The sequence below is a fragment of the Ranitomeya imitator genome, chromosome 3 (assembly GCF_032444005.1).
Source record: "Ranitomeya imitator isolate aRanImi1 chromosome 3, aRanImi1.pri, whole genome shotgun sequence".
Lineage (NCBI taxonomy): Eukaryota > Metazoa > Chordata > Amphibia > Anura > Dendrobatidae > Ranitomeya > Ranitomeya imitator.
The window spans coordinates 29,743,295-29,770,686 of record NC_091284.1 but is presented as its reverse complement, the minus strand read 5'-3'; the positions used below and the strand labels follow the sequence as shown (position 1 = coordinate 29,770,686).

The 27,392-nt window shown below is 47.7% G+C and overlaps 1 long non-coding RNA gene across 2 annotated transcripts; it reads right to left on the bottom strand.

Moving 5' to 3' along the window:
- Positions 1-267: 267 nt before the first annotated feature.
- Positions 268-27,392, bottom strand: LOC138672565 (uncharacterized). Of its 2 annotated transcripts, none has more exons than XR_011319746.1 (4): positions 27,281-27,392; positions 16,113-16,184; positions 15,010-15,300; positions 268-636 (listed from the first exon to the last, which is right to left on the bottom strand). It is a non-coding gene; the product is annotated as an uncharacterized lncRNA (long non-coding RNA). The 2 variants fall into 2 exon arrangements; XR_011319747.1 differs by having other exon boundaries at positions 27,191-27,347.

Below are 27,392 nucleotides of genomic sequence, written 5' to 3'. Positions count from 1 at the left end.
TGAGAATCCATCGGTCGGCCCACCATGATGTAACTTTTTTTATTTTTTTCCCTGAGCTCCTCTCAGCTGATTCATGACCACAGACCACGTCAAAGAGTGTGTAGAGAAGCAAAGAGACTGTACAGCAAAATGCCACTTAGGAAGGAAAGGTACCTAGTATTGGCAAACTGCCCTCTCTGAGAGGCTCTAAATCTGATCAAGGCTCAAAATTCTTATTGCCACCACTAGGAGGAAACACCATCACTTGGTCACAGGAACATTCATCACTCATGTATTATTATATTTTTATTATCGTTGGACATAGACATAACATTATTGTTATTATTACCACCTTCTATAAAGAATTAATCACTAACAATGTATCACTCGGAGGCATAGACAATAGCATCCAGACAGTATTCAGCCCCCCCCACACTTATAAGAGATAAGAAACAAAAAGGAGCAAGGCTTCCAAGTCACAATATTAAGATGACAATAGCACTGCTGACACTATAGACAATAGACAGATATGACCGGGATGACTCCAGCTCCAGAGAGGTCCACAGCTGTCTGGCACGGTGATTTCTTGACTTATGTTCATTGGGGGCTTTGTGGTTGGAAAATCTACGTTGAAAACAATGAAGGGGTCCGACGCTCCTATGAATGATATCAGTGGGAGATACTATTGTCAGACGTAACATAGAATCTGACCTCAGATAAGATGTTAAGTGAAGGAAAATAATGAACTAAAGGTACCGTCACACTCAGCAACTTTGCAACGAGAACGACAACGGTCCGTGACGTTGCAGCGTCCTGGATAGCGATCTCGTTGTGTTTGACACGCAGCAGCGATCTGGATCCCGCTGTGCCATCGCTGGTCGGAAATAAAGTGCAGAACTTTATTTGGTCGCCGTGTACTGTCATGTTTGACATTAAAAGCAACGACGCCAGCAACGTTTTACATGGAGCTAACAACCAGCGAGAACGATAAGTGAGTCGCCGTTACGTCACTGGATCGCTCCTGCATCGTTCTGGAGTTGCTGTGTTTGACATCTCTACAGTGATCTAAACAGCGACGCTCCAGCGATCTAGTTTAGGTGGGATCATTGTCTATATCGCTGCAGCGTCGCTGAGTGTGACCGTACCGTAAAACTTTCAGATCAGGAACATATGTAATGGTCAAAATACAATCTGCCCCCCACCTAAAAGGGTGAAATATTATGTGTATATATATATATATATATATATATATATATATATAATCTGCCAGTCCACTACCAGCCATGTGTCACATCTACTGATCTCATCTACCTGTCCACTGCCAGCCATGTGCCACATCTACTGATCTCATCTACCTGTCCACTACCAGCCATGTGCGACATTTACTGATCTCATCTACCTGTCCACTACCAGACTTTTGCCACATCTACTGATCTCATCTGCCTGTCCACTACCAGCCATGTGCCACATCTAATGATCTCATCTACCTGTCCACTGCCAGCCATGTGCCACATCTACTGATCCCATCTACCTGTCCACTACCAGCCATGTGCCACATCTACTGATCTCATCTGTCTGTCCACTACCAGCCATGTGCCACATCTACTGATCCCATCTCTCTGTCCACTACCAGCCATGTGCCACATCTACTGATCTCATCTACCTGTCCACTATCAGCCATGTGCCACATCTACTGATCTCATCTACCTGTCCACTACCAAACTTTTGCCACATCTACTGATCCCATCTACCTGTCCACTACCAGCCATGTGGATATCTACTGATCCCATCTACCTGTCCACTGCCAGCCATGTGCCACATCTACTGATCTCATCTACCTGTCCATTACCAGCCATGTGCCACATCTACTGATCTCAACTGTCTGTCCACTGCCAGTCATGTGCCACATCTACTTATCTCATCTGTCTGTCCATTGCCAGCAATGTGCCACATCTACTGGTCTCATCTACCTGTCCACTACCAGCCATGTGCCACATCTACTGATTTCATCTGCCTGTCCACTGCCGGCCATGTGCCACATCTACTGATCCCATCTACCTGTCCACTACCAGCCATGTGCCACATCTACTGATCCCATCTGCCTGTCCACTGCCAGCCATGTGCCACATCTACTGATCCCATCTACCTGTCCACTACCAGCCATGTGCCACATCTACTGATCTCATCTTCCTGTTCACTACCAGCCATGTGCCACATCTACTGATCTCATCTACCTGTCCACTATCAGCCATGTGCCACATCTACTGATCTCATCTACATGTCCACTACCAGCCATGTGCCACATCTACTGATCTCATCTACCTGTCCACTACCAAACTTTTGCCACATCTACTGATCCCATCTACCTGTCCACTACCAGCCATGTGCGATATCTACTGATCTCATCTACCTGTCCACTGCCAGCCATGTGCCACATCTACTGATCTCATCTACCTGTCCACTACCAGCCATGTGCCACATCTACTGATCTCAACTGTCTGTCCACTGCCAGTCATGTGCCACATCTACTTATCTCATCTGTCTGTCCATTGCCAGCAATGTGCCACATCTACTGGTCTCATCTACCTGTCCACTACCAGCCATGTGCCACATCTACTGATTTCATCTGCCTGTCCACTGCCGGCCATGTGCCACATCTACTGATCCCATCTACCTGTCCACTACCAGCCATGTGCCACATCTACTGATCCCATCTACCTGTCCACTACCAGCCATGTGCCACATCTACTGATCTCATCTGCCTGTCCACTGCCGGCCATGTGCCACATCTACTGATCCCATCTACCTGTCCACTACCAGCCATGTGCCACATCTACTGATCTCATCTGCCTGTCCACTGCCAGCCATGTGCCACATCTACTGATCTCATCTGCCTGTCCACTACCAGCCATGTGCCACATCTACTGATCCCATCTACCTGTCCACTACCAGCCATGTGCCACATCTACTGATCTCATCTGCCTGTCCACTGCCGGCCATGTGCCACATCTACTGATCCCATCTGCCTGTCCACTACCAGCCATGTGCCACATCTACTGATCTCATCTGCCTGTCCACTGCCGGCCATGTGCCACATCTACTGATCTCATCTGCCTGTCCACTGCCAGCCATGTGCCACATCTACTGATCTCATCTGCCTGTCCACTAACAGCCATGTGCCACATCTACTGATCTCATCTGCCTGTCCACTGCCAGCCATGTGCCACATCTACTGATCTCATCTACCTGTCCACTACCAGCCATGTGCCACATCTACTGATCTCATCTGCCTGTCCACTGCCAGCCATGAGCCACATCTACTGATCTCATCTACCTGTCCACTACCAGCCATGTGCCACATCTACTGATCTTATCTACCTGTCCACTATCAGCCATGTGCCACATCTACTGATCTCATCTACCTGTCCACTGCCGGCCATGTGCCACATCTACTGATCCCATCTACCTGTCCACTACCAGCCATGTGCCACATCTACTGATCCCATCTACTTGTCCACTACCAGCCATGTGCCACATCTACTGATCTCATCTACCTGTCCACTACCAGCCATGTGCCACATCTACTGATCTCATCTACCTGTCCACTACCAGCCATGTGCCACATCTACTGATCTCATCTACCTGTCCACTACCAGCCATGTGCCACATCTACTGATCCCATCTGTCTGTCCACTGCCAGCCATGTGCCACATCTACTGATCCCATCTACCTGTCCACTACCAGCCATGTGCCACATCTACTGATCTCATCTACCTGTCCACTACCAGCCATGTGCCACATCTACTGATCTCATCTACCTGTCCACTACCAGCCATGTGCCACATCTACTGATCTCATCTACCTGTCCACTACCAGCCATGTGCCACATCTACTGATCCCATCTGCCTGTCCTCTGCCAGCCATGTGCCACATCTACTGATCCCATCTACCTGTCCACTACCAGCCATGTGCCACATCTACTGATCTCATCTACCTGTCCACTACCAGCCATGTGCCACATCTACTGATCTCACCTACCTGTCCACTACCAGCCATGTGCCACATCTACTGATCTCATCTACCTGTCCACTACCAGCCATGTGCCACATCTACTGATCCCATCTGCCTGTCCACTGCCAGCCATGTGCCACATCTACTGATCTCATCTACCTGTCCACTACCAGCCATGCACACCTGATTGCCCTTAACTGGGGATATATTCACATGCAGGAGTCTGCTACAGACTCAGTCTGCTGCAATTCATCTTTTAACTTCCATCTTTTAAATTACATCTTTTTAATTATGATTTTGAATTAGACTGAATTGGATTGGAATTGACTGGAAGGTAACAGAATACTAACCACTACAATGTTTTGGTTTCTTTTCTCTTTCACCCCCATACTACTTTCCTTCTTACAATCTCCTGCAATCCCTCCACCTAGTAAGGAACTAGTCATTTCTTCCTCCATCTTCGCCAGCCATCTCACCTTCTCCTCAGAACTGTTCCTCCACATACAATCCTTTTTCTCCAGACACACAAGGCCGCATCATGTCCTATCCTGCTCCCACCTTCTAACGCTCTGTCTGCTACTCCTCACTGCTGGTGACATATCCCCAAATCCCGGCCCTCCCCTACTCATCCCCACACTCATTTCTAACCCCCTGCCACGATCCTCCGCACGTTTTCCCAACCATGACAACCTCATACCCATTCATCCAGCCCCCACTCCCCTGCTCCCCCTACCTGGAGCACTGTGGAACGCATGCTCCATCTGCAACAAACTGACATTTATCCACGACCTCTTCATCACCAACAAACTCTCCTTCCTCGGCCTCACTGAAACCTGGCTCACCCCCTCTGACTCTGCCTCTCCAGCTGCGCTCTCCTATGGCGGATTCCACCTCTCTCACACCCCTCGCCCCAGCAACAAACATGGTGGAGGAGTTGGATTGCTCCTGTCCGACACCTGCTCCTTTACTCCAATCCCGCTACCACCCTCCGCTAATCTTCCCTCGTTTGAGGTGCACTCTGTCCGCATCTACTCCCCCTCCAACCTCCAGCTGGCTGTCATCTACCGCCCCCCAGAACTAGCCATCTCCACCTTTCTCGACCACTTCACCACCTGGCTACTTCATTTCCTCTCTGTCGACATCCCCACTATCATCATGGGTGATTTCAATATCCCCATTGACACTTCCACCTCAGCTGCCTCTAAACTTCTATCACTGACTGCCTCCTTTGGCCTCACTCAATGGTCCTCTGAGGCCACTCACAAAGATGGCCACACGCTGGACCTCATCTTCACCCGCCTCTGCTCCCTTACTAATCTCACTAACACACCCCTCCCCCTGTCAGACCACAACCTACTGACATTCTCGTCCTTCTCCTCTCCTAGTGTGCAACCCCCACTCCACAAACTCCCTCGCAGAAATCTCAAACATCTCAACTTACAATCACTCTCAGAGTCCCTTCTCCCTCTCACAGACATAGCCTCCCTTCATGACACAGATGCTGCTGCCACTTTTTATAACACCACAATAACAGCAACACTCGATTCGGCCGCCCCGCTCATGCATAGTAAAACTCGTACAATTAACAGGCAGCCCTGGCTGACCAGCCTGACCAAAGAATTAAGACGGGCTTCCAGGATTGCTGAGCGGAGATGGAAGCAATCCCGCTCTGCCGACCACTTCACTACATACAAGCTTCAAGTCTGCGCTCACTGCCGCAAAACAAACTTACTTCTCATCTCTCATATCCTCCCTGTCTCACAACCCTAAACAGCTTTTCAACACTTTCAATTCTCTACTCCGTCCCCCAGCACCTCCTCCCTCCCCCCTCATTTCTGCTGAAGACTTTGCCTCATTCTTTAAACAGAAGATCGATATGATCAGAGAAAGCTTTGGCCCACAGTGCCCACTGCCCCTCTTAGCTGCTCAACCCTGCTCCTCCAAAACCAGCTTCTCCACCATGACAGAAGATCAGCTCTCCACCCTCCTGTCAAGATCACACCTCACCACCTGCACGCTTGACCCGCTCCCATCCCACCTCATCCCTAACCTTTCCATGGTCTTTGTCCCAACCCTAACGCACCTCTTCAACCTCTCACTCACAACAGGTGTCTTCCCCTCATCCTTCAAGCATGCCAAGATCACACCCATCCTCAAAAAGCCCTCCCTCGACCCATCCTCTGTGTCTAGCTATCGCCCGATATCTCTTCTCCCTTATGCCCCCAAATTGCTGGAGCAACATGTCCATCTTGAACTGTCCTCCCACCTCTCCTCCTGCTCCCTCTTTGATTGGTTACAATCAGGCTTCCGTTCCCATCACTCAACTGAAACTGCCCTAACTAAAGTCACCAATGACCTACTAACTGCCAGGAGCAAGCGACACTACTCTGTCCTCCTTCTCCTGGACCTGTCTCCTGCCTTTGACACTGTGGACCACTCCCTTTTGCTACAAATTCTCTCATCTCTTGGCATCACAGACTTGGCCCTTTCCTGGATCTTGTCATATCTGACAGACCGAATATTCAGTGTCAACCTCCCCCACACCACCTCCTCACTTCGCCCCTTGTCAGTCGGTGTTCCTCAAGGCTCTGTTCTAGGACCCCTACTCTTCTCCATCTACACTTTCGGCCTGGGACAGCTCATAGAATCCCACGGTATGCAGTACCATCTCTACGCTGATGACACGCAGATCTACCTATCCGGACCTGACCTCACCTCCTTACTTACCAAAATCCCGCACTGTCTGTCTGCTATTTCAGCCTTCTTTTCTGCTCGCTTTCTACAACTGAACATGGACAAAACAGAATTCATCATCTTTCCCCCATCTCACTCTACCCCTCCACCAGACCTATCCATCAATGTCAATGGCTGCTCACTTTCCCCCGTCCCACACGCCCGGTGCCTCGGGGTGATCCTCGACTCTGCCCTCTCTTTCAAGCCACATATCCAAGCCCTTGCCTCCTCCTGCCGTCTCAAACTCAAAAATATTTCCCGCATCCGTGCTTTCCTTGACCGCGACACTGCAAAAACGCTAGTGCATGCCCTTATCATCTCCTGCCTCGACTACTGCAACCTCCTACTCTCTGGACTCCCCTCTGGCACTCTGGCACCGCTCCAATCCATCCTACACTCTGCTGCCCGACTAATCTACCTGTCTCCCCGCTATTCCCCAGCCTCTCCCCTATGTCAAGCCCTTCACTGGCTTCCTATCGCCCAGAGACTCCAGTTCAAAACCCTCACAATGACATACAAAGCCATCCACAACCTTTCTCCTCCATACATCTGTGACATGGTCTCCCGGTACCTACCTACACGCAACCTCCGATCCTCTCAAGACCTCCTTCTCTACTCCCCTCTCATTTCTTCTTCCCACAACCGCATCCAAGACTTCTCCCGTGCTTGCCCCATACTCTGGAACTCTCTACCCCAACACATCAGACTCTCGCCTACCATAGAAATCTTCAAAAAGAACATGAAGACCCACCTCTTCCGACAAGCCTACAGCCTGCAGTGATCCTGAAGTTACTGAACCGCCACGCAACCTGCCCTACCCTCTCCTAGTGTTTCATCACCCATCCCCTGCAGACTGTGAGCCCTCGCGGGCAGGGTCCTCCCTCCTTATGTACTCGTGTGCCTGTTATCTGCTCATGTTTAATGTATTTGTCTATATTTGCCTCGTATTCACATGTAAAGCGCCATGGAATAAATGGCGCTATAAAAATGTATAATAATAATAATAATGTGCCACATCTACTGATCTCTTCTGTCTGTCCACTACCAGCCATGTGCCACATCTACTGATCTCATCTGCCTGTCCACTGCCGGCCATGTGCCACATCTACTGATCCTATCTACCTGTCCACTACCAGCCATGTGCCACATCTACTGATCCCATCTGCCTGTCCACTGCCAGTCATGTACCACATCTACTGATCTCATCTACCTGTCCACTACCAGCCATGTGCCACATCTACTGATCTCATCTACCTGTCCACTACCAGCCATGTGCCACATCTACTGATCTCTTCTGTCTGTCCACTACCAGCCATGTGCCACATCTACTGATCTCATCTGCCAGTTCACTACCAGCCATGTGCCACATCTACTGATCTCATCTGCCTGTCCACTACCAGCTATGTACCACATCTACTGATCTCATCTGCCTGTTCACTACCAGCCATGTGCCACATCTACTGATCTCATCTGCCTGTCCACTGCCGGCCATGTGCCACATCTACTGATCCCATCTACCTGTCCACTACCAGCCATGTGCCACATCTACTGATCCCACCTGCCTGTCCACTGCCAGCCATGTGCCACATCTACTGATCTCATCTGCCTGTCCACTACCAGCCATGTGCCACATCTACTGATCTCATCTGCCTGTCCACTGCCGGCCATGTGCCACATCTACTGATCCCATCTACCTGTCCACTACCAGCCATGTGCCACATCTACTGATCCCATCTGCCTGTCCACTGCCAGCCATGTGCCACATCTACTGATCTCATCTGCCTGTCCACTGCCGGCCATGTGCCACATGTACTGATCTCATCTGCCTGTCCACTGCCGGCCATGTGCCACATGTACTGATCCCATCCCCTGTCCCCTGTCCACTAACAGCCATGTGCCACATCTACTGATCCCATCTGCCTGTCCACTGCCAGCCATGTGCCACATCTACTGATCTCATCTATCTGTCCACTACCAGCCATGTGCCACATCTACTGATCTCATCTGCCTGTCCACTGCCAGCCATGTGCCACATCTACTGATCTCATCTACCTGTCCACTGCCAGCCATGTGCCACATCTATTGATCTCATCTGCCTGTCCACTACCAGCCATGTGCCACATCTACTGATCTCATCTACCTGTCCACTATCAGCCATGTGCCACATCTACTGATCTCATCTACCTGTCCACTGCTGGCCATGTGCCACATCTACTGATCCCATCTACCTGTCCACTACCAGCCATGTGCCACATCTACTGATCTCATCTGCCTGTCCACTGCCGGCCATGTGCCACATCTACTGATCCCATCTACCTGTCCACTACCAGCCATGTGCCACATCTACTGATCCCATCTGCCTGTCCACTGCCAGCCATGTGCCACATCTACTGATCTCATCTGCCTGTTCACTACCAGCCATGTGCCACATCTACTGATCCCATCTACCTGTCCACTACCAGCCATGTGCCACATCTACTGATCCCATCTGCCTGTCCACTGCCAGCCATGTGCCACATCTACTGATCTCATCTGCCTGTCCACTGCCGGCCATGTGCCACATCTACTGATCCCATCTCCCTGTCCACTAACAGCCATGTGCCACATCTACTGATCCCATCTGCTTGTCCACTGCCAGCCATGTGCCACATCTACTGATCTCATCTGCCTGTCCACTACCAGCCATGTGCCACATCTACTGATCTCATCTATCTGTCCACTACCAGCCATGTGCCACATCTACTGATCTCATCTGCCTGTCCACTGCCAGCCATGTGCCACATCTACTGATCTCATCTACCTGTCCACTGCCAGTCATGTGCCACATCTACTGATCTCATCTACCTGTCCACTGCCGGCCATGTGCCACATCTATTGATCTCCTCTACCTGTCCACTACCAGCCATGTGCCACATCTACTGATCCCATCTGCCTGTCCTCTGCCAGCCATGTGCCACATCTACTCATCTCATCTGCCTGTCCACTACCAGCCATGTGCCAGATCTACTGATCTCATCTGCCTGTCCACTACCAGCCATGTGCCACATCTACTGATCTCATCTGCCTGTCCACTACCAGTCATGTGCCACATCTACTTATCTCATCTGCCTGTCCACTGCCGGCCATGTGCCACATCTACTGATCCCATCTACCTGTCCACTACCAGCCATGTCCCACATCTACTGATCTCATCTACCTGTCCACTACCAGCCATGTGCCACATCTACTGATCTCATCTACCTGTCCACTACCAGCCATGTGCCACATCTACTGATCTCTTCTGTCTGTCCACTACCAGCCATGTGCCACATCTACTGATCTCATCTGCCAGTTCACTACCAGCCATGTGCCACATCTACTGATCTCATCTGCCTGTCCACTACCAGCTATGTACCACATCTACTGATCTCATCTGCCTGTTCACTACCAGCCATGTGCCACATCTACTGATCTCATCTGCCTGTCCACTGCCGGCCATGTGCCACATCTACTGATCCCATCTACCTGTCCACTACCAGCCATGTGCCACATCTACTGATCCCACCTGCCTGTCCACTGCCAGCCATGTGCCACATCTACTGATCTCATCTGCCTGTCCACTACCAGCCATGTGCCACATCTACTGATCTCATCTGCCTGTCCACTGCCGGCCATGTGCCACATCTACTGATCCCATCTACCTGTCCACTACCAGCCATGTGCCACATCTACTGATCCCATCTGCCTGTCCACTGCCAGCCATGTGCCACATCTACTGATCTCATCTGCCTGTCCACTGCCGGCCATGTGCCACATGTACTGATCCCATCTCCCTGTCCACTAACAGCCATGTGCCACATCTACTGATCCCATCTGCCTGTCCACTGCCAGCCATGTGCCACATCTACTGATCTCATCTATCTGTCCACTACCAGCCATGTGCCACATCTACTGATCTCATCTGCCTGTCCACTGCCAGCCATGTGCCACATCTACTGATCTCATCTACCTGTCCACTGCCAGCCATGTGCCACATCTATTGATCTCATCTGCCTGTCCACTAACAGCCATGTGCCACATCTACTGATCTCATCTACCTGTCCACTACCAGCCATGTGCCACATCTACTGATCTCATCTACCTGTCCACTATCAGCCATGTGCCACATCTACTGATCTCATCTACCTGTCCACTGCTGGCCATGTGCCACATCTACTGATCCCATCTACCTGTCCACTACCAGCCATGTGCCACATCTACTGATCTCATCTGCCTGTCCACTGCCGGCCATGTGCCACATCTACTGATCCCATCTACCTGTCCACTACCAGCCATGTGCCACATCTACTGATCCCATCTGCCTGTCCACTGCCAGCCATGTGCCACATCTACTGATCTCATCTGCCTGTTCACTACCAGCCATGTGCCACATCTACTGATCCCATCTTCCTGTCCACTACCAGCCATGTGCCACATCTACTGATCCCATCTGCCTGTCCACTGCCAGCCATGTGCCACATCTACTGATCTCATCTGCCTGTCCACTGCCGGCCATGTGCCACATCTACTGATCCCATCTCCCTGTCCACTAACAGCCATGTGCCACATCTACTGATCCCATCTGCTTGTCCACTGCCAGCCATGTGCCACATCTACTGATCTCATCTGCCTGTCCACTACCAGCCATGTGCCACATCTACTGATCTCATCTATCTGTCCACTACCAGCCATGTGCCACATCTACTGATCTCATCTGCCTGTCCACTGCCAGCCATGTGCCACAACTACTGATCTCATCTACCTGTCCACTGCCAGCCATGTGCCACATCTACTGATCTCATCTACCTGTCCACTGCCGGCCATGTGCCACATCTACTGATCTCCTCTACCTGTCCACTACCAGCCATGTGCCACATCTACTGATCCCATCTGCCTGTCCTCTGCCAGCCATGTGCCACATCTACTCATCTCATCTGCCTGTCCACTACCAGCCATGTGCCAAATCTACTGATCTCATCTGCCTGTCCACTACCAGCCATGTGCCACATCTACTGATCTCATCTGCCTGTCCACTACCAGTCATGTGCCACATCTACTTATCTCATCTGCCTGTCCACTGCCGGCCATGTGCCACATCTACTGATCCCATCTACCTGTCCACTACCAGCCATGTCCCACATCTACTGATCTTATCTGCCTGTCCACTACCAGCCATGTGCCACATCTACTGATCTCATCTACCTGTCCACTATCAGCCATGTGCCACATCTACTGATCTTATCTGCCTGTCCACTGCCGGCCATGTGCCACATCTACTGATCTTATCTGCCTGTCCACTACCAGCCATGTGCCACATCTACTGATCTTATCTGCCTGTCCACTACCAGCCATGTGCCACATCTACTGATCTTATCTGCCTGTCCACTGCCGGCCATGTGCCACATCTACTGATCTCATCTGCCTGTCCACTACCAGCCATGTGCCACATCTACTGATCTCATCTACCTGTCCACTACCAGCCATGTGCCACATCTACTGATCTTATCTGCCTGTCCACTGCCGGCCATGTGCCACATCTACTGATCCCATCTGCCTGTCCACTGCCAGCCATGTGCCACATCTACTGATCTCATCTGCCTGTTCACTACCAGCCATGTGCCACATCTACCGATCTCATCTGCCTGTCCACTACCAGCCATGTGCCACATCTACTGATCTCATCTGCCTGTCCACTACCAGCCATGTGCCACATCTACTGATCTCATCTACCTGTCCACTATCAGCCATGTGCCACATCTACTGATCTTATCTGCCTGTCCACTGCCGGCCATGTGCCACATCTACTGATCTTATCTGCCTGTCCACTACCAGCCATGTGCCACATCTACTGATCTTATCTGCCTGTCCACTACCAGCCATGTGCCACATCTACTGATCTTATCTGCCTGTCCACTGCCGGCCATGTGCCACATCTACTGATCTCATCTGCCTGTCCACTACCAGCCATGTGCCACATCTACTGATCTCATCTACCTGTCCACTACCAGCCATGTGCCACATCTACTGATCTTATCTGCCTGTCCACTGCCGGCCATGTGCCACATCTACTGATCCCATCTGCCTGTCCACTGCCAGCCATGTGCCACATCTACTGATCTCATCTGCCTGTTCACTACCAGCCATGTGCCACATCTACCGATGTCATCTGCCTGTCCACTACCAGCCATGTGCCACATCTACTGATCTCATCTGCCTGTCCACTACCAGCCATGTGCCACATCTACTGATCTCATCTACCTGTCCACTATCAGCCATGTGCCACATCTACTGATCTCATCTACCTGTCCACTGCCGGCCATGTGCCACATCTACTGATCCCATCTACCTGTCCACTGCCAGCCATGTGCCACATCTACTGATCTCATGTACCTGTCCACTACCAGCCATGTGCCACATCTACTGATCTCATCTACCTGTCCTCTGCCAGCCATGTGCCATGTCTACTGATCTCATCTGCCTGTTCACTACCAGCCATGTGCCACATCTACTGATCTCATCTACCTGTCCTCTGCCAGCCATGTGCCATGTCTACTGATCTCATCTGCCTGTTCACTACCAGCCATGTGCCACATCTACTGATCTCATCTGCCTGTCCACTGCCGGCCATGTGCCACATCTACTGATCTTATCTACCTGATCACTACCAGCCATGTGCCACATCTACTGATCTCATCTACCTGTCCACTACCAGCAATGTGCCACATCTACTGATCTCATCTGCCTGTCCACTGCCGGCCATGTGCCACATCTACTGATCCCATCTACCTGTCCACTAACAGCCATGTGCCACATCTACTGATCCCATCTACCTGTCCACTACCAGCCATGTGCCACATCTACTGATCTCATCTACCTGTCCACTACCAGCCATGTGCCACATCTACTGATCTCATCTACCTGTCCACTACCAGCCATGTGCCACATCTACTGATCTCATCTACCTGTCCACTACCAGCCATGTGCCACATCTACTGATCTCATCTACCTGTCCACTACCAGCCATGTGCCACATCTACTGATCCCATCTGCCTGTCCACTGCCAGCGATGTGCCACATCTACTGATCTCACCTACCTGTCCACTGCCAGCCATGTGCCACACCTACTGATCCCATCTGCCTGTCCACTGCCAGCCATGTGCCACATCTACTGATCTCATCTGCCCGTCCACTGCCAGCCATGTGCCACATCTACTGATCTCATCTATCTGTCCACTACCAGCCATGTGCCACATCTAGTGATCTCATCTATCTGTCCACTAGCAGCCATGTGCCACATCTACTGATCTCATCTGCCTGTCCCCAACCAGCCATGTGCCACATCTACTGATCCCATCTCTCTGTCCACCACCAGCCATGTGTCACATCTACTGATCTCATCTGCCTGTCCCCAACCAGCCATGTGCCACATCTACTGATCTCATCTGCCTGTCCACTACCAGCCATGTGCCACATCTACTGATCTCATCTGCCTGTCCACTACCAGCCATGTGCCACATCTACTGATCTCATCTCCCTGTCCACTACCAGTCATGTGCCACATCTACTGATCTCATCTGCCTGTCCCCAACCAGCCATGTGCCACATCTACTGATCCCATCTCTCTGTCCACCACCAGCCATGTGTCACATCTACTGATCTCATCTGCCTGTCCACTACCAGCCATGTGCCACATCTACTGATCTCATCTACCTGTCCACTGCCGGCCATGTGCCACATCTACTGATCCCATCTCTCTGTCCACCACCAGCCATGTGCCACATCTACTGATCCCATCTCTCTGTCCACCACCAGCCATGTGCCACATCTACTGATCTCATTTACCTGTCCACTACCAGCCATGTGCCACATCTACTGATCTCATCTACCTGTCCACTGCCAACCATGTGCCACATCTACTGATCTCACCTACCTGTCCACTGCCAGCCATGTGCCACATCTACTGATCCCATCTCTCTGTCCACCACCAGCCATGTGCCACATCTACTGATCTCATCTGCCTGTCCACCGCCAGCCATGTGCCACATCTACTGATCTCATCTGCCTGTCCACTGCCAGCCATGTGCCACATCTACTGATCTCATCTATCTGTCCACTACCAGCCATGTGCCACATCTACTGATCTCATCTGCCTGTCCACTGCCAGCCATGTGCCACATCTACTGATCTCATCTGCCTGTCCACTGCCAGCCATGTGCCACATCTACTGATCTCATCTGCCTGTCCACTGCCAGCCATGATGGCATTTACCGTTTTCTATTTTTGCAGATGTATGCGTCACAAATTCTGTTGTTGCTGTTGAATCTGCTGTTGTTGCTTTTGTATCATGGGCTAGAAATTTTGTTGCTGTTGATTCTGCTGTTGATGTTGGTCGATGGGTTGAAGTTGAAGTTGTTGTCGTCTCCAAGGGTTGATAACACCAGATGACTCCCCTGATACTTGAGTCAAAGCAGCATCCTCTCAGAACACACTGCTGCCTGCCTATGCCCGGAAACCCGCAGTCTTTCCTATCCTTGGGCTCCACGGTGCATTCGGCATCAGCTTGAAAATGAGTACACAGAAATATTACAAGGCAGCAATGACTTAATTTTGCATTTAAATCTATATATTTTATTAATAAATAGGGGGAGGGTCACATAGGAAGATAACGAATAAATCCCCGCCAAAGAAAATGAAGCCCCAAGTGAGAAAGAGAGGGAGGATATCATCTCAGATGCCCATTTGGGCCCTATGGCTCTTGACAATGTGCATGTTTGGGAAACTTACCGGGATAAGTAAGAATGCCTGTGATTTCCCCAGGTCATTCTTTACTCTTTACCATGTTATGTTCACTATTTCTGGCTATTATATGATTTGTGTCCTGTATTTTTCACCATTTTTGTATCAGTTCTCTTTGAGCTGTTGGGTGGAGAGTCTATCTGCTATGATGTTTTCTATGCACAGCACATCCAGACATGAGAATCCTGCTCCAATGTTTCTATGTAGTACAGAATCAGAAGCAAAGGTAGAATGGGGGATACCATACAGCAGGACTGAGCAGTGTAGCTGTGAATCCAGCTGAGATAAAACACTAAAAGCAGCGGAGTATGTGTGTGCGTGTGTCTCTCTGTGCTCCTCCCTAGACTTAAATAGACAGCTTTAATCTAATCCCTCAATGTGTTGTCAGTCCATCTAGCTTTGATCAAGACCGAGCAGTATTTCAGAGTGAATGATGACTTCAGAAGGTAAGGGGGAGAAGTTACTCATAAGGGTAGAAAGAAGCTGATTTTTTTTAATAAGATTGCACAAGTGATTTATGCAAAGTTTGTGACCTTTTACGTATACAACTGAAGCAAGAAATGTTTGACACTTACACAATGCGGCCAAGGAGATGATGGCGAATGCGAGGACTAATAACACATGGAGAGACATAGTCATTTTCTTACCTGAAATAGAAGCATAGCGTGCGTAGTGAATCACAGACAATCAGTAATGGCAGAGGCACATACACAGCCGGCGTCCTGGTATTTAATTATGGCCTTTGTCTGCTGTTTTTAGACCTTTTGGAAGCCTAATTGTGCAAAATGTATTAAATGGTTTGTACCTCTGCCAAAAAAATGCAAATACACCTTCCTGGGACTGAGATGTCTTTATTCAGGCGTTGGCCACATTGTCAGAATTTACTGCTCCCGACTATAAAATTGAAAGCAGCAATCGTTTATTATTCATTTATGAAATATGTCAGATATTTTTAACTTCTGGGACTCCCAGTTTACAAGGAGAATGGGAGTCGGCTGCTTCCCCAGACGTGCAGAGAGGTGGTAGTGCAGGTGGCCACACAGTGCTCTCCAGTAGCCATCCAATGCCGACCCCTCAAAAGTCTAAGCCACACAGTGCCCCTTTAGTGATGCCAACCATACAGTGCAACGGAATTAGCCAAAAAATGTCCCTTGCTAGTGTAAGCCATACAGTGCCCCCTATTAGTGCCAGGCAGTCACCCAATGCTCCCCAGTAGTGCCAGCCACTTATACACCCTTAAAAGTAGAATCCATACATTACTCTCTCAATGATGTCAGCCATACAGCGCCCTGCAAAAGAATTAGCCAGAAAATATTTCCTGAGTAGAGTCAGCCATACAGTGCCCCTTATTAGTACCAACCAATAGTGTCAGCCATACAGTGCCCCTTATTAGTACCAACCAATAGTGTCAGCCATACACTGCCCCTTATTAGTACCAACCAATAGTGTCAGCCATACAGTGCCCCTTATTAGTACCAACCAATAGTGTCAGCCATACACTGCCCCTTATTAGTACCAACCAATAGTGTCAGCCATACAGTGCCCCTTATTAGTACCAACCAATAGTGTCAGCCATACAGTGCCCCTTATTAGTACCAACCAATAGTGTCAGCCATACAGTGCCCCTTATTAGTACCAACCAATAGTGTCAGCCATACAGTGCCCCTTATTAGTTCCAACCAATAGTGTCAGCCATACACTGCCCCTTATTAGTACCAACCAATAGTGTCAGCCATACAGTGCCCCTTATTAGTACCAACCAATAGTGTCAGCCATACAGTGCCCCTTATTAGTACCAACCAATAGTGTCAGCCATACACTGCCCCTTATTAGTACCAACCAATAGTGTCAGCCATACAGTGCCCCTTATTAGTACCAACCAATAGTGTCAGCCATACACTGCCCCATATTAGTACCAACCAATAGTGTCAGCCATACAGTGCCCCTTATTAGTACCAACCAATAGTGTCAGCCATACAGTGCCCCTTAGTAGTACCAACCAATAGTGTCAGCCATACACTGCCCCTTATTAGTACCAACCAATAGTGTCAGCCATACAGTGCCCCTTATTAGTACCAACCAATAGTGTCAGCCATACACTGCCCCATATTAGTACCAACCAATAGTGTCAGCCATACAGTGCCCCTTATTAGTACCAACCAATAGTGTCAGCCATACACTGCCCCTTATTAGTACCAACCAATAGTGTCAGCCATACAGTGCCCCTTATTAGTACCAACCAATAGTGTCAGCCATACACTGCCCCTTATTAGTACCAACCAATAGTGTCAGCCATACAATGCCCCTTATTAGTACCAACCAATAGTGTCAGCCATACAGTGCCCCTTATTAGTACCAACCAATAGTGTCAGCCATACAGTGCCCCTTATTAGTACCAACCAATAGTGTCAGCCATACAGTGCCCCTTATTAGTACCAACCAATAGTGTCAACCATACAGTGCCCTTTATTAGTACCAACCAATAGTGTCAGCCATACAGTGCCCCTTATTAGTACCAACCAATAGTGTCAACCATACACTGCCCCTTATTAGTACCAACCAATAGTGTCAGCCATACACTGCCCCTTATTAGTACCAACCAATAGTGTCAACCATACAGTGCCCTTTATTAGTACCAACCAATAGTGTCAGCCATACAGTGCCCCTTATTAGTTCCAACCAATAGTGTCAGCCATACACTGCCCCTTATTAGTACCAACCAATAGTGTCAGCCATACACTGCCCCTTATTAGTACCAACCAATAGTGTCAGCCATACAGTGCCCCTTATTAGTACCAACCAATAGTGTCAGCCATACAGTGCCCCTTATTAGTACCAACCAATAGTGTCAGCCATACAGTGCCCCTTATTAGTACCAACCAATAGTGTCAGCCATACAGTGCCCCTTATTAGTACCAACCAATAGTGTCAGCCATACACTGCCCCTTATTAGTACCAACCAATAGTGTCAGCCATACAGTGCCCCTTATTAGTACCAACCAATAGTGTCAGCCATACACTGCCCCATATTAGTACCAACCAATAGTGTCAGCCATACAGTGCCCCTTATTAGTACCAACCAATAGTGTCAGCCATACAGTGCCCCTTAGTAGTACCAACCAATAGTGTCAGCCATACACTGCCCCTTATTAGTACCAACCAATAGTGTCAGCCATACAGTGCCCCTTATTAGTACCAACCAATAGTGTCAGCCATACAGTGCCCCTTATTAGTACCAACCAATAGTGTCAGCCATACAGTGCCCCTTATTAGTACCAACCAATAGTGTCAGCCATACAGTGCCCCTTATTAGTTCCAACCAATAGTGTCAGCCATACACTGCCCCTTATTAGTACCAACCAATAGTGTCAGCCATACAGTGCCCCTTATTAGTACCAACCAATAGTGTCAGCCATACAGTGCCCCTTATTAGTACCAACCAATAGTGTCAGCCATACACTGCCCCTTATTAGTACCAACCAATAGTGTCAGCCATACAGTGCCCCTTATTAGTACCAACCAATAGTGTCAGCCATACACTGCCCCATATTAGTACCAACCAATAGTGTCAGCCATACAGTGCCCCTTATTAGTACCAACCAATAGTGTCAGCCATACAGTGCCCCTTAGTAGTACCAACCAATAGTGTCAGCCATACACTGCCCCTTATTAGTACCAACTAATAGTGTCAGCCATACAGTGCCCCTTATTAGTACCAACCAATAGTGTCAGCCATACACTGCCCCATATTAGTACCAACCAATAGTGTCAGCCATACAGTGCCCCTTATTAGTACCAACCAATAGTGTCAGCCATACAGTGCCCCTTAGTAGTACCAACCAATAGTGTCAGCCATACACTGCCCCTTATTAGTACCAACCAATAGTGTCAGCCATACAGTGCCCCTTATTAGTACCAACCAATAGTGTCAGCCATACAGTGCCCCTTATTAGTACCAACCAATAGTGTCAGCCATACAGTGCCCCTTATTAGTACCAACCAATAGTGTCAGCCATACAGTGCCCCTTAGTAGTACCAACCAATAGTGTCAGCCATACAGTGCCCCTTATTAGTACCAACCAATAGTGTCAGCCATACACTGCCCCTTATTAGTACCAACCAATAGTGTCAGCCATACACTGCCCCATATTAGTACCAACCAATAGTGTCAGCCATACAGTGCCCCTTATTAGTACCAACCAATAGTGTCAGCCATACACTGCCCCATATTAGTACCAACCAATAGTGTCAGCCATACAGTGCCCCTTATTAGTACCAACCAATAGTGTCAGCCATACACTGCCCCATATTAGTACCAACCAATAGTGTCAGCCATACACTGCCCCTTATTAGTACCAACCAATAGTGTCAGCCATACAGTGCCCCTTATTAGTACCAACCAAGAGTGTCAGCCATACACTGCCCCTTATTAGTACCAACCAATAGTGTCAGCCATACAGTGCCCCTTATTAGTACCAATCAATAGTGTCAGCCATACACTGCCCCATATTAGTACCAACCAATAGTGTCAGCCATACACTGCCCCTTATTAGTACCAACCAATAGTGTCAGCCATACAGTGCCCCTTATTAATACCAACCAATAGTGTCAGCCATACACTGCCCCATATTAGTACCAACCAATAGTGTCAGCCATACAGTGCCCCTTATTAGTACCAACCAATAGTGTCAGCCATACACTGCCCCTTATTAATACCAACCAATAGTGTCAGCCATACACTGCCCCATATTAGTACCAACCAATAGTGTCAGCCATACAGTGCCCCTTAGTAGTACCAACCAATAGTGTCAGCCATACAGTGCCCCTTATTAGTTCCAACCAATAGTGTCAGCCATACACTGCCCCTTATTAGTACCAACCAATAGTGTCAGCCATACAGTGCCCCTTATTAGTACCAACCAATAGTGTCAGCCATACAGTGCCCCTTATTAGTACCAACCAATAGTGTCAGCCATACAGTGCCCCTTATTAGTACCAACCAATAGTGTCAGCCATACACTGCCCCATATTAGTACCAACCAATAGTGTCAGCCATACAGTGCCCCTTATTAGTACCAACCAATAGTGTCAGCCATACAGTGCCCCTTAGTAGTACCAACCAATAGTGTCAGCCATACACTGCCCCTTATTAGTACCAACCAATAGTGTCAGCCATACAGTGCCCCTTATTAGTACCAACCAATAGTGTCAGCCATACACTGCCCCATATTAGTACCAACCAATAGTGTCAGCCATACAGTGCCCCTTAGTAGTACCAACCAATAGTGTCAGCCATACACTGCCCCTTATTAGTACCAACCAATAGTGTCAGCCATACACTGCCCCTTATTAGTACCAACCAATAGTGTCAGCCATACAGTGCCCCTTAGTAGTACCAACCAATAGTGTCAGCCATACACTGCCCCTTATTAGTACCAACCAATAGTGTCAGCCATACAGTGCCCCTTATTAGTACCAATCAATAGTGTCAGCCATACACTGCCCCATATTAGTACCAACCAATAGTGTCAGCCATACACTGCCCCTTATTAGTACCAACCAATAGTGTCAGCCATACAGTGCCCCTTATTAATACCAACCAATAGTGTCAGCCATACACTGCCCCATATTAGTACCAACCAATAGTGTCAGCCATACAGTGCCCCTTATTAGTACCAACCAATAGTGTCAGCCATACAGTGCCCCTTAGTAGTACCAACCAATAGTGTCAGCCATACACTGCCCCTTATTAGTACCAACCAATAGTGTCAGCCATACAGTGCCCCTTATTAGTACCAATCAATAGTGTCAGCCATACACTGCCCCTTATTAGTACCAACCAATAGTGTCAGCCATACAGTGCCCCTTATTAATACCAACCAATAGTGTCAGCCATACACTGCCCCATATTAGTACCAACCAATAGTGTCAGCCATACACTGCCCCTTATTAGTACCAACCAATAGTGTCAGCCATACAGTGCCCCTTATTAGTTCCAACCAATAGTGTCAGCCATACACTGCCCCTTATTAGTACCAACCAATAGTGTCAGCCATACAGTGCCCCTTATTAGTACCAACCAATAGTGTCAGCCATACAGTGCCCCTTATTAGTACCAACCAATAGTGTCAGCCATACAGTGCCCCTTATTAGTACCAACCAATAGTGTCAGCCATACACTGCCCCATATTAGTACCAACCAATAGTGTCAGCCATACAGTGCCCCTTATTAGTACCAACCAATAGTGTCAGCCATACAGTGCCCCTTAGTAGTACCAACCAATAGTGTCAGCCATACACTGCCCCTTATTAGTACCAACCAATAGTGTCAGCCATACAGTGCCCCTTATTAGTACCAACCAATAGTGTCAGCCATACACTGCCCCATATTAGTACCAACCAATAGTGTCAGCCATACAGTGCCCCTTAGTAGTACCAACCAATAGTGTCAGCCATACACTGCCCCTTATTAGTACCAACCAATAGTGTCAGCCATACACTGCCCCTTATTAGTACCAACCAATAGTGTCAGCCATACAGTGCCCCTTAGTAGTACCAATCAATAGTGTCAGCCATACACTGCCCCTTATTAGTACCAACCAATAGTGTCAGCCATACAGTGCCCCTTATTAGTACCAATCAATAGTGTCAGCCATACACTGCCCCTTATTAGTACCAACCAATAGTGTCAGCCATACAGTGCCCCTTATTAGTACCAACCAATAGTGTCAGCCATACACTGCCCCTTATTAATACCAACCAATAGTGTCAGCCATACACTGCCCCTTATTAGTACCAACCAATAGTGTCAGCCATACAGTGCCCCTTATTAGTTCCAACCAATAGTGTCAGCCATACACTGCCCCTTATTAGTACCAACCAATAGTGTCAGCCATACAGTGCCCCTTATTAGTACCAACCAATAGTGTCAGCCATACAGTGCCCCTTATTAGTACCAACCAATAGTGTCAGCCATACAGTGCCCCTTATTAGTACCAACCAATAGTGTCAGCCATACACTGCCCCATATTAGTACCAACCAATAGTGTCAGCCATACAGTGCCCCTTATTAGTACCAACCAATAGTGTCAGCCATACAGTGCCCCTTAGTAGTACCAACCAATAGTGTCAGCCATACACTGCCCCTTATTAGTACCAACCAATAGTGTCAGCCATACAGTGCCCCTTATTAGTACCAACCAATAGTGTCAGCCATACACTGCCCCATATTAGTACCAACCAATAGTGTCAGCCATACAGTGCCCCTTAGTAGTACCAACCAATAGTGTCAGCCATACACTGCCCCTTATTAGTACCAACCAATAGTGTCAGCCATACACTGCCCCTTATTAGTACCAACCAATAGTGTCAGCCATACAGTGCCCCTTAGTAGTACCAACCAATAGTGTCAGCCATACACTGCCCCTTATTAGTACCAACCAATAGTGTCAGCCATACAGTGCCCCTTATTAGTACCAATCAATAGTGTCAGCCATACACTGCCCCATATTAGTACCAACCAATAGTGTCAGCCATACACTGCCCCTTATTAGTACCAACCAATAGTGTCAGCCATACAGTGCCCCTTATTAATACCAACCAATAGTGTCAGCCATACACTGCCCCATATTAGTACCAACCAATAGTGTCAGCCATACAGTGCCCCTTATTAGTACCAACCAATAGTGTCAGCCATACAGTGCCCCTTAGTAGTACCAACCAATAGTGTCAGCCATACACTGCCCCTTATTAGTACCAACCAATAGTGTCAGCCATACAGTGCCCCTTATTAGTACCAATCAATAGTGTCAGCCATACACTGCCCCTTATTAGTACCAACCAATAGTGTCAGCCATACAGTGCCCCTTATTAATACCAACCAATAGTGTCAGCCATACACTGCCCCATATTAGTACCAACCAATAGTGTCAGCCATACAGTGCCCCTTATTAGTACCAACCAATAGTGTCAGCCATACACTGCCCCTTAGTAGTACCAACCAATAGTGTCAGCCATACACTGCCCCTTATTAGTACCAACCAATAGTGTCAGCCATACACTGCCCCTTATTAGTACCAACCAATAGTGTCAGCCATACACTGCCCCATATTAGTACCAACCAATAGTGTCAGCCATACAGTGCCCCTTATTAGTAACAACCAATAGTGTCAGCCATACACTGCCCCTTATTAGTACCAACCAATAGTGTCAGCCATACAGTGCCCCTTATTAGTACCAACCAATAATGTCAGCCATACAGTGCCCCTTATTAATACCAATCACCTAATACTCACCATTAGTGTCAGCCATACAGTGCCCTCTCAGTGATGTCAGCTATACAGTGCCCTCCAATAATGCTGGCCACACATTGCCCGCTCAGTAGTGCCAGCCATATAGTGCCCACTGTTAGTGCTAGCACCCAATGCTTTCCAATAGCATCAGCTTCACACTGCCAGTGCCCAACATAGAAGTGCATGCCACACATCCCCCTTTATTAAATGTAGTAATGCCATCCTAATAGTGCCCCCCTCAGTAATCGCATTCTACCAAATTAAGTAAATTGCTCCTTTCTACTACAGTATACAACGTGTGCAGAATTATTAGGCAAGGTAGTATTTTGACCATTTAATGTTATTCAGATTTCCTGCCTGCGAACTGTCAAAACGTGAATGCTGATTGGATACAGAAGATCAGGAGATGTGTATTTGTGTAATGAGGGGAGGTGTGGCCGGCTCTGAGAAGGTGTAACTTGTTAGCTCCCAGCTTTCAATTGTACTTGGGTCTTTCAGGAGTGAGTACAATTGAAGCCCTGAATGTAGGTACTTCCGGGTCAGGGTGACGTCAGCAGCATGAGGAGGACTGAGGGTGGGGAAGTGTGAGGAGACAGTGTACTGATGGTGGTTCTGGTGATGTATTCATATACTGATGGTGGTTTTGGTGATGTATTCACAAATTGATGGTGTTTCTGGTTATGTACTCCTTTAGTGATGGTGGTTTTGGTTATGTATTTATGTACTGATGGTGGTTCAGGTTATGTATTCATATATTGTTGGTGGTTCTGGTGATGTATTCATGTACTGATGGTATTCTGGTGACCTATACCTGCACTGATAGTGTGTCACGTAGTGTCAAGGGACTGTGGACACCTACCCGATCCTTCAAACTATGGGCACCCTAATCTATCCATGTTCCCTGGTCCCTTGGATTACTCTTGAAGGTGGAGACGCCGGGTTTTTGTACCTATCTATGCAACTAACTTAACCCTTATTTGAACCCTCCCCCACCCAGGGAGATGATGGGCTGCAGTGTGTAGGAAAACACTAACTAGGCAGACAGGGTTAACAGACAGTGATAAAAGAAAACTACAGTCATACAAATACATTCACAAAACAACAGGGTGGGAAACAGAGAAGGTATAGGAATGAGGAAAACCATGAAAACCAACTCCATGCACCAATCTCCAGAAAAACTCTCCAACCGCCAATTTAAAACATGGAATTTTCTCCTTCACTACCAAACCAGGAAGTAAAGCTATCACTGGCAACTCCCAAGTGTCAGGGGCGAGCATATATACCAGAGGAGAGTGACCAACACTGAACAGTTGACACAATTTAGGATGGAGAGCTCCAGGACATCAATAGAATTGGTTAACCCTTGCCATGACAGCAAGGAAACTGCACTGTTTAATAGAATGGTGAAACAGTTCTAATAAGTGAAGGAGTTTGTGTAACCAGACACCGCAATTGTCTGATCCCACTCTGTTGCGGTATCCCTGTGAAATGGTGGTTCTGGTGATGTATTCATGTACTGATGGTGGTTCTGGTGATGTATTTCTGTTCTGATAGTGTTTCTAGTGATGTATTTCTGTACTAATCGTGGTTCTGGTGATATATTTCTGTGCCGATGATGGTTCTTATGATTTTTTACTGTGTTGTTAATAGTTCTGATCCTGTATGCATGTAACAATCTATAACTTGTAATATTATGTGATACATAGATGACCATGTCAATAACTTATTGTGCCATTTAAAAGTTGAGGATTACTACTAGTGATGAGCGAGTATACTCATTGCTCGGGTTTTCCCGAGCACGCTCGGGTGGTCTCTAAGTATTTAGGACTACTCGGAGATTTAGTTTTCCTTGCCGCAGCTAGATGATTTGCGGCTACTAGACAGCTTGATTACATGTGGGGATTACCTAGCAACCAGGCAACCCCCACATGTACTCAGCCTGGCTAGTAGCCGTAAATCATCCAGCTGTGGCAATGAAAACTAAATCTCCGAGCAGTCATAAAAACCCGAGCAACGAGTACACTCGCTCATCACTAATTACTACAATTCTATTTATATTAGAAGCATTAAAGGGTTTGTGATGAAAATCTGCAGTCAGGATTCTCCAGTGCCGAAGTTAAGAGCAGAAGATCATGTAACCGCAAGTGTGCGATATGCATATATTTAGAGCAACTAGTCGGCACGAGATTGTAAGTGTGGAAATCCCATATAGATTACTTGACGACGACTAAAACCGCTTAAGTTGTGCATTGAAGGCGCCAAACTGAATTCTTGCCCTTGGTGCCGAAAAACCAAGATAAGCCTCTGGGTACTGCTATGGGCTGATATTATTAAAGATAAACCCCTTAGACCATTCCAAATTTAACAAGGACTCAAAATCAACACCAAAACCTACTGCCCATTTTTAGAAGACACTTTATTCAATCAGGGATAAGAAAAAGTCTGCATCTTTCAATAAAATCAGAAGTCTCCACTGCTCAGGGCCAGGAGAGACTAAAGATGGAGAATAATGACTGGGCCCCATCCTCACCGGACATAAACCCTAGTGAGAATTTGTGGGTCCTTCTAATATGAGATGTAGGGTGAAGGAGAACAGTTGCCTCTCTGATCCGTGTCTGGGGCTGTGGTTGATGAGGCCCCAAAAAGGTGAAGAACCTCACAGGCTCCATGAATGGAATTTATGGCTGTTACTGAAAAGAAGGATGGCTATAATACTATACTGTTCACTGAGATTTAGTTTTAGTTATTTTTCTTACTTTAACAGATAAAAATAAAAAATTTAAATGAAAAATTTACATATTTCTTTTAGTTCCATAACAGTTCTGCACATTGAAATATTCTCATACGAAAGACAAAACCGTAAAGTTTATTAACCTTTTGGTTTGTTTGACAGCGCTGTGGTTGTTCAGTAATAAAATGAATCATAAAAAATACTAATTGCCTAATAATTATGCTCACAATGAAGTTGTTGAAGAAAATCCTCTGCTGATTACACCACATGTAGTTAAATCTCCAGAAGACCCATAACCACCACATATACCAGACATCTCTGGCAGCATGTTTCTTCTGGAAAAGCAAAGGACCAGAATATGCTGGAATCCATTGTGCTTGATCCTTGTTTGCAATGTTACAGATGTTGGACAAAATTTGGGTTCCAATAAATCACTGATGGCCAATCTCAACAATGATAAGAACGTATGACTTAAAGATTTGTGTGGGTGCTGGATATCCGACCTCCACAATCTAAATGGTGGACAACCTCTTTCAAGCAGATATGTTCACGTGATGCATATTATTTTTGCAGAATATGGGGTATCGATACTATTGCCTTGTCACTATATGGCAGTATTGTGTGGACTTACTTTTCTTGTTGCCCAGGTCCTTTTCTTTCTTCAAAGTAGTATCTAAATACAAATATGTACAATAAAGAATAGTAAAAAAAAAAAACAAACCTCCAGATCTGTGCACCGTGCCCGCGTAAGTGTTCGTCTCAATTTTGTTGTGCCACAGCAACAGTGCGAGATGCAAAGCCCAATAAATGACTAAAATGATGTCCTGCTGCTT